General features: G+C 40.0%; 1 long non-coding RNA gene across 1 annotated transcript; it reads left to right on the top strand.

The window, feature by feature from the left end:
- Positions 1-1083: 1083 nt before the first annotated feature.
- Positions 1084-3177, top strand: LOC139537639 (uncharacterized). Its single transcript, XR_011667574.1, has 2 exons — positions 1084-1421; positions 2032-3177. It is a non-coding gene; the product is annotated as an uncharacterized lncRNA (long non-coding RNA).
- Positions 3178-9985: the final 6808 nt, after the last annotated feature.

The raw sequence follows: 9985 nt of genomic DNA, 5'->3' as shown, positions 1-9985 counted from the left end.
TCCCCCTTCCCAAAAAAATAGAATAGTCCCAGTAAGCAAGTTTGAAAATATTTATTTTCCAGAAGTTGAAGTTAGTTTCAATTTAGGTTCTGAATGAAAGTTGAAACCTGAACCAAACAAAGAAGTATATAGCCCAAATCAAGGCTTGTCCAGACTGGACAAAATGTAGACGTCTATGATTGGTTCAGATTTGGTCAGGACTAAAAACCAATGTGGAAATCTAGGCCGGTATGGACAGGACCCCAAAAATATGTCAAAGGCATCGGTCTGTGTGTACTGGGGTGTAGCCTACAGTGTCTGCCTGCAATTTAATTTTATGAATGCCCATCAATGTGGTAGGCGTAATGTTTGTAAAACACCAAAAGCTGCAAAAAATACGCCTAAAAGACGTCTGCGTCGGTCCTTGCTTACACTAGGGTTTAGGCTGCATGTCTGGTTGCAGTGGAATTTTATGAATGCCCATCTGCGGTAGGCCCACCGTTTGTTAAACAGGCCGTTGCATTGGCTTTAGTCCCGATTCCTGTGACGAATGAATCTGGCTATTTATAAGATCAATATCAGCAGCTACTCAACGTTATCAGGAGTTATCCTGGGCCTATTTGCAATGAGAATCAATGTGTGTACACAGTGGGAAATGCAGATGTATTTTATTTTTCGCTATGTTCATAAAAAATGGATGGATACAAACTTGAAACCATCATGACTACTTAGCCCACGGGGTGAACCCTCACAAAAAAATTGTTATGAAACTGCAGTCGACTGGTATTTTGGACGCAGTGATTGCAGAATACCTGCAGTTACACTGCAAAATTACTGCAGTAAAACATTATTTTGGACGCAGTATTTGCAGCATACTACAGTTAGTCATACTGCACTCTGACTGCAATCTTTTTTCGTAAGGGAAACTCCTGGACCGCAGTTGTGAGTAGCCTGATTGTCCATTTTACTTTGACATGTCCTGTTTTTGGGGGATGTTTGTTAATATTTTTTTTGATTGGGTGCCATTTAGGTTAGGCTATTTGATCGGAGAAACCTGCATGATGTAATCTATATCTGCTACATGATTTATGTTAAAATATTTTGGGGGGATGACAAGTTGGTGAAGCCTCGCGTCTCCAATAGCACCCTGGAGAGGCGTGCTCGGAAAGGACAAGCGAAATATTTTGCGCTATTGACAGTGACCACTGCTTATCACAGGACGGCATCAGCGCTCACCTAACAAGCCCACATGCCACCGGTTGAGCTAAATCGTCTTTGTTTTTTGCCAAAATAATGTGAGGTTTTATGTTGTTGGAGTTGCGTCTTGGTCAGTTCAGAAATGTCCGCCCTCGTCAATCTTCGCTTCGACGAGAAGGGATGAGCTCGACAACCTCGCTCTAAAAGATTGGCCGCTTCATGGACGTAGGCGTGAACCTATTCAAGTAAGTAAATACAAAAAAATTTAAGTATTTTTAGCTAGCTGTGTATGCTATTGAGCTGCTTGTTAGCTAGCTAGCCAACTTTACAGAACTAACTGAAATATCACCAACTAACGTTAACTTCATATTAGCTTGTTATCTTGACGTTTGCCTATTTATCATTGTAAATTAAATATTCATGCTCCAAATGCATTTGTACTGAACAAAAATATAAATGCAGTGTTGGTACCATGTTTCATGAGCTGAATTAAAACGTTCCAGAAATATTCCATATGCACAAAAATATTATTTCTCTAAAATGTGCACAAATTGTTCACATCCCTGTTAGTAAGTTTTTCTCCTTTGTCAAGATCATCCATCCACCTGACAGGTGTGGCATTTTTTATTTAAAAAAGGCAATTTAAATAGCCGATCATTACACAGGTGCACCTTGTGCTGGGGACAATAAAAGGCCTCTCTAAAATGTGCAGTTTTGTCACACAACACTGCCACAGATGTCTCCAGTTTTGAGGGAGCGTGCAATTGGCTTGCTGACTGCAGGAATGTCCACCAGAGATGTTGCCAAGTAATTTAATGTTAATTTCTCTACTATAAGCCGCCTCTGTTGTTTTAGAGAATTTGGCAGTACGTCCAACCGGCCTCACAACCACAGATCCTGTGTAACCACGCCAGCCCAGAACCTCCACATCCGGCTTCTTCACCTGCGGGATCGTCTGAGACCAACCACCCGGACAGCTGATGAAACTGAGGAGCGTTTCTGTCTGAAATAAAGCCCTTTTGTGGGGGAAAACCATGGCTGGGCATGGCTCCCAAGTGGGTGGGACTATGCCCTCCCCTGCCCAGTCGTGAAAGCCATAGATTAGGGCCTAATTTATTTATTTAAATTAACTGATTAAGTAAAATTGTTGGAATTGTTGCATGTTGTGTTTATATTTTTGTTCAGTATAGATAACAGCAATGGAAGAGGGTGAAAGGATTTCCTGCTTCAGCTGTCTTAAAAGGGTGTAGGTAGACTAGTTAATATAGGGTGGGATGACAATATGAAAATATTCTCCAGTTTTAGTCCCTAGAGAGGAAAACTGAAGACAGACAAAGAGATAATAGTCAGGGCTGTCTAATTGTAATAAAGTGAAGCCTGTTTCTTTGTGATGTCTGTCCTCACATATGGAGAGCTGTGAAAGCATGTCTGCAGATGAAGTGTGCCCCTTGTCATTGTACAGTGCATGTCACAAGAGACTTCTGGCACATCGTTGTATGCCTTGGGTTGTATGTGCACTTATGGTAGCAAATGTTTTATTCAACAATACATTTACAAGTCATACACAACTTAGGCTACAAACGTATTACAACTGTAGCAAGACGATCCTCCTCCTGGAGGTGTGCAGGCTTCTGTTCCAGCCCAGCACTAGCACACCTGATTCAACTTATCAAACCTAATGAGTTTATGATAATGTGTATTATTGCTGGGCTGGAATAGAAGTCTGCTTACCCAGTAGATCAGGGAATGGAGCAAGGTTGATCACCTCTGGTATGGACTTTTTTATTCATCTGAAATTATGTTCACTAAGATGTCTAATATTTACAAACAAGTTAGATTATTTGTACATTTTTTTTATTAGGTTTTTATTCATTCAATGTTGATTCATTGAAGTGTTTAACTTGTTTTGATTCTTAACTTAAAATCATTATTCAAAATGAACGAGTGTCAATGTTCATTCATCACAGATCACAATTCTGCAATAAAAAGGTGTGAAGGGGATCAGTCTCTAATTTGTCTGTTTGTTACTTTCTCAAATTACATTACCTTTTTGTCCAGTTGTGAGCTCTCCAATTGGTTTTATTTGATTGTCACTGTCTCAGGATATCAGCCATGTGAACACATTTAGCAGCTTATCATAGTGACATGCATCACCAATGCAGCCAAAGGCCTTCAGTATGATGGCATAACTGGCCTAATGGGCATGTGCAATCAATGTGCCCCTTGTCATTGTACATCTGAAGCAGAGAATAGCTAGACTCACACAACATTTGCATATTGACATTAAATTGTTTACTGCAAATGCAACACTTGTATAGTGCAAATGAAACCCTTGTATTCTAGGTACAGAACTGTATATGAAAATAAGGAGCTGGCAATTTGTAGGCTAATGAAAAATGTCAAAAGGAAATGTGGCATGGGGAGCGTTGTAATTCTATCTTGTTTATTTGCTGCGAATGATTGTAGAATACAGATACAAAATCAGAAGGTCAATGGCATGGAGGATTGCAGAGATGTTGATAGTGGGTAAAGAGAGATTTGCACAACAATGTTTGCAAGTCAAAGCCACTATCCTTTACCCAAAACCCATTCATGTATGTAGGCCTATGTGTTTTACAGGAAGTTGGCTATAATCGTCAATGTCATGACACCAGTATAATGAAAGAGCTATAATATGAGAATCAAGATACCATAATACCATTGGTGGCATATTACATGGACAATTCATGCTTAGTGTATCATTTACAATGTTTTTAATTTATGTTACTGGTGATTTCTATCCTTTGGTGGGACATTTCACAATTTCAGTGTTGAGGTTTAGGTTGCTCGATGTTCATAGCTAGCTAGCAGCACAAGCAAACATTGTTGTGCAAATCTCTCTTCACTCAGCATCAACACCAACAATCTCTGCAATCATGCTTTTGACCTTATGATTTTGACTCTGTATTCTAGCAAAGTAAAACCATATAGAATTGGAAAACCAGACACAGCGTGGATTGGCTTTCCTCCATCTCTTTTGGTTGTGATTGCCTAGAACTATGTTTCATGAATGGAAGACTTTCAAGCAAACATCTGCTCAATAAGAAGGGTTCGCCAGCTCACCTTCCCACAATCCCCTGCCCATTTCTTCGAGTGCTCCCGTTGAAATTAAATGGGGCGGGACTTCGTTTGGCAAATTCGGAAGTGGTGGAAACCCTACGTAATGAGCGGGCCGGTCCTGGCAGTTATGCATGGACAGGCCCATAACTATACAGAGGAAGGCTCTTTAGGGGCCACGGGATGTTTAGCAGTAGACACTTGAGTTAGGGTCTTATCACTGAGTCAATTTATTATGGCTGCTACCGATTCTCTACCCTTCTCCAGAAGTGTGCACTCGTTCACTCCCCCTTATGTGTTGTCAACCTTGTAGTGAAATGGCTCGCTGCTATACAGCTGCAACGGCGCCATCTAACGGAAAAGTAGCAACCACACAGCTTGGCAGTGAGCCACAAAACGTGGTCTGTCTCATTTACCTTATTGGCCAGAATTAGCATGCATTTCGTAGTGTTGTACAAGGGGTTTGAAACTCTTTACGATTGATTACAAAACAAATTGTCAATATTTTCTACCGGTGCAGGCAAGACAGTGTGAAGGTAATTCTAGTTTTGAAAATTTGTTTCAAAGATACAAAATAGTTATTTGTAAATGGGCTGTTGTGCCATTTGTTTACATGAGAAAATTGCAATTTGAAATAAACTGATACAATTGTAACTCAATTCGTTTACAATAGAAACTCTTATGAAACTATATAGGCCTAATTGAACTCATACAGAGACATTCATTATGAAATAGGAAGTAGTCTACTTTTGTTATTAGAAAAATGTAAAGCCCATTTAGGTAACCTATGCTGGACACAGTGTTTATTTTTGAAGTCCATTACATCCCATCAAGATGTTGAAAGTAACAGAATTATGGGGCAACCAACCATCCACTACCAATTGCCATGAATGTCCAGCTAGGCTACTATTCCCCCTCACTTGAAAAGTGACCCATGTTCAAACCTCAATGCAACCAGAGGCAGACTTTAGGCCTACTTCTAACAGCATTGTAAGGACTGAGAGGGAACCACTGGAGTGGAGCTTGAACTAACAATCCTGCAGGGTAAGCGTACATTCCTCAGTGCTGTAAAGGTCCACTCCAGACATCTTGGCAATGGACTAATAATGCACAGACTGGTTATCATGACATCATGTACAGTGCATTCGGAAAGTATTCAGACCTTTCCCTTTTTCCACATTTTGTTACTAAAATAGATCAAATATTTTTTTACTCATCAATCGACACACAATACCCCATAATGACAAAGCGAAAAACAGTTATTTTTCAAAAATTTTGCAAATGTATTAAAAGTATTCAGACCCTTTGCTATGAGATTTGCAATTGAGCTCAGGTGCGTCCTGTTTCCATTGGTCATCCTTGAGCTGTTTCTACAACTTGATTGAAGTCCACCTGTGGTAAATTCAATTGATTGGACATTATTTGGAAAGGCAAACACCTGTCTATACAAGGTCCCACAGTTGACAGTGCATGTCAGAGTAACAACCATGCCATGAGGTCGAAGGAATTGTCCGTAGAGCTCCGAGACAGGATTGTGTGGAGGCACAGATCTGGCGAAGGGTACCAAAAAAGGTCTGCAGCATTGAAGGTCCCCAAGAACACAGTGGCCTCCATCATTCATAAATAGAAGAAGTTTGAAACCACCAAGACTCTTCCTAGATCTGGACGCCCGACCAAACTGAGCAATTGGGGTGAAGGGCCTTGGTCAGGGAGGTGACCAAGAACCCGATGGTCACTCTGACAGAGCTCCAGAGTTCCTCTGTGGAGATGGGAAAACCTTCCAGAAGGACAAACTTCTCTGCAGCACTCCACCAATCAAGCCTTTGTGGTAGAGTGGACAGACGGAATCCACTCCTCAGTAAAAGGCACATGACAGCCAGCTTGGAGTTTGCCAAAAGGCACCTAAAGGAATCTCAGACCATGAGAAACAAGATTCTCTGGTCTGATGAAACCAAGATTGAACAGCCTGGAGAGTGGAGACCCCACCAACACTTTTTAGTTCACTCACTGTCGATTTTTGAGAAGCAAGCACATCAACAATAGAATACCAGGCATCCATCTGGGATCTCCACACTACAAATGGCCAAGAAGAGACAACACATTTCATTTAACCAACACAATAATACATGCATCTTTATTGATCCATTACCAAAAAAAAACCATGGCTGTTTTCATGTTATCTAGAGTGTTGGTTATCTAGAGTGTTGGTGACTGTAACCGTTGCCACGTTTACTGACACCTGCCATATTCAATGTGTGTTGAGCGTTGGTAAATTCATCAGTTATTCTGCGCTCTGGCACGCTCTGACGAGAGTGCTCTGAAATCGGAGTAGATAGCCAGAGTGCATTTACGAACGGACCCTTAGTATTGATGGGAAACCGAAGCTTTCTTAAAGCTACGTGTCCTTTCACCAAATTGTTGCTGAAAAAACGGTTCATTACTCAGAGCATCATTATCTGTTCATAATATTCATTAGTGACATCTGCTGGTCAGCAATAAATAGCAGCGTGTGATGTTCAGATATACGTTTTTTTCCTCCGCTGTTTTCATACATACTCCGTGGCGCAGCGATAAGTCGTTGGCCTTACACAGAACCCAAACTGGCTGCGCGCGTGCGCCATCGTGCATACATTTATTTTGTCTCCCTACACCAAACGCGATCACGACACGCAGGTTAAAATATCAAAACAAACTCTGAACCAATGACATTAATTTTGGGACGGGTCGAAAAGCATTAAACATGTATGGCAATTTGGCTAGTTAGCTTGCACTTGCGACCGGCAAAACAGTTAGTCTTTCAATCACTCATGTGGGTATAACCAATGAGGAGATGGCACGTGGGTAACTGCTTCTATAAACCAGTGAGGAGATGGGAGAGGCAGGACTTTCAGCGCGATCTGCGTCAGAAATAGAAAGGAGTTCTATTTTAGCATCGCAGACGCTCGTTGGCGGGCAATAATTGAATAACATGGATTTCTAAATTTATTTTGCAACGTGTCCGGTCTGGTCAGCATGTTAGTAGTTTATAATCAGTTGGAATACTAGGTTTACATCATGCTTCCCCTTTTTTTGCCTTGAAGTTGACTATTTTTCAAAAACTGAATCTATGGCATTATTTAGGATGCTTAAGACAGAAGCTTTTACTATACTAAATAAAACAAATTATTTAAACATTTGCATAAACATATTATTCTCTAACATAAACATAAATATATAGCCAATTTTATATAAAATCATGAAAACAGTAATAATGCAATTTAGAAAGTAATATTTCATGATCAACCGTGTCCAACGCTTTGGATAAATGTAAAAAAAAAAGATTGTTGTTCAGGGCTGTAAAGATTTGATCCACAAGTTGCAAAAGAGCCATATCTGTGGAGTAGTTTTTACGAAAACCATATTGGTGCTCATATAGAATACAGTGTCGATTTAAATGTTTCAACATTCTCTTAATCACCAATTTTTCAAGGATTTTAGAAAAACATGCCAGTACAGATATTGAGCAATAATTTGTAAAAGATCTGGGATCGCAAGATTTATAGAGGTGAATAACTTTGGCAATTTTCAAATCTTTAGGAACAATAACAGTTTGCATTGATTTGGTGGAGATATATTTTAGAGGCTCAGTAATCGAGGAAGACACTGATTTCCCCAGAGGAACCAATCTCGTCATGACCTGCTGCTGATATCTTAAAGTTAACAATTATCTCCATCACCTCCATTACATCAGGAGGATCAAACTGAAGAGAAGGGAAATGTCCCTTAATGTAATACAAAGGATTTCCATCAGTTTTTTGTTTGACAGAGAGGAACCTACATTCACAAAAATGTTACACAATTAACATGAAATAACATCAGGATCACTGTAGGTCCTCTTTTCAACAATAAATTGAGATGGAATAGTTGTAGATGTCTTTTTATTCAAGAGTTGATTGAGGATTTTCCAAGTTGACTTTATTATTTAAGGATTTTTGGAATTTGTTTGTAAAATAATTTTGGGGGGATATCCAAAGTAGATGAGTAAATTTGTTCTTATACTTTTTGGAATTTGCATAATTTATACAGGATTTTAACTGAGGATTTTTTAAAACCGGTTGTAAACCAAGGTTTCCAGAACCCATCTGCTGTTCTCTTACGTGATTTAACTAAAGGAAAGCTGTGGTAAAATACAGAATTGAAAGATGTGAGGAAAGTATGGTAAGCAGACTCTATATTATCAATAAGGGTGGCAGATGAACTGGTCACTCTTGTGGGCTTATAGATGAGGGGATACAGATAGCTGGAGTATAAAGTATTAAAACATCAGATGTCAGTGAGTGGTTCTTACTTTTAAATAAGTTTATGTTGTAGTCACAAAATAGAAAACAAATCTAACCTTCATTATTAATCAAATCCAAAGTTGATGCGAGGATATCAATGAAGCCTCCCGAGTGGCGCAGCGTTTTAAGGCACTGATCAGTCCTAGAGGTGTCACTACAGATCCGGGTTCGATCCCGGCCGCGACCGGGAGACCCATGAAGCGGCGCACAATTGGCCAGCGTCGTTCGGGTTAGGGAATGGTTTGGCCAGATGGGATGTCCTTGTCCCATTGTGCTCTAGCGACTCCTTGTGGCGGCTGGGTGCATGCACGCCGGCTTCGGTTGACAACTGCACGGTGTTTCCTCCGACACATTGGTGCGGCTGGCTTCCGGGTTAAGCGAGCAGTGTGTCAAGAAGCAGTGCGGCTTGGTTGGGTTGGGTTGTGTTTCGGAGGACGCATGGCTCTCGACCTTCGTCTCTCCTGAGCCCGTACGGGAGTTGTAGCGATAAGACAAGACAGTAACTACTAACAATTGGATACCATGAAATTGGGGAGAAAAAGCGGGTCAAAACATTTTTTTCCCCCATTTTTAACAGGTATGGAGGCAATGTTGACGGAGTCACAGCAATGAATTGGCATGAGATCACATTTGTTAAGTTTGAGAGTCAATACAGAGGCCATTGAAAATGTCTTGATTCTGTCAATAGCCAAGGGAATAGCCGCTCTATACTTTAGGAAAAGGGCAGTATCATCTGCAAATTGACTGATATTTATATCTTTACCAAAAATACGTATCCCTTTTAAATTCTCAGATTTGTTAAGAAATACGGCTAGTAAATCTGTGGCTAAAATAAATAAAAGAGACGAGATTGGACAACCATGGTAGAGTTAGGCCTACAAAAAGACGCCATTACTATTTATTTATATTGACTGAAGACACACAAGCAGAACAATTACCTCTTTCTCCAGTAGAGGGAACTAAAGGTGTCTCTTCAGATTCAATACATTGACCTATTTGTGTGTCTGTGAACTCTGAACATTAGTCTTATTTTTTTGAGAATATCTACACTTTGACATTACTCAGGTCAGGTTTATGGCTGATACAGCGAGACATGGAGATACTTTTCACTGTTTATTTCAGAGCCATACAAAGCTATATATGGCTCTGGATTATATTAAATATATAAAAACATTGCGTCATAAAATGTTAGTTTCTTCTGTTCCTGATAAGCATGATGTGTGATGAATCACAGTTATTCCATTATTCCAGTGTGTTCATAGGTCCTATATGCCCATTTGTGTAACACTGGGGATTTTTTTCATCAATGCGTTTGGGAATTGTATTTAGTCATTTGCACAGTATTTCTCCACAACATTTTTTTGTCATCATCTGTAAAATCGACTTTTAAAAAG

Source organism: Salvelinus alpinus, chromosome 13 (assembly GCF_045679555.1).
Source record: "Salvelinus alpinus chromosome 13, SLU_Salpinus.1, whole genome shotgun sequence".
Classification (NCBI taxonomy): Eukaryota; Metazoa; Chordata; class Actinopteri; order Salmoniformes; family Salmonidae; genus Salvelinus; species Salvelinus alpinus.
This window is presented reverse-complemented; position numbering and strand designations above follow the sequence as displayed.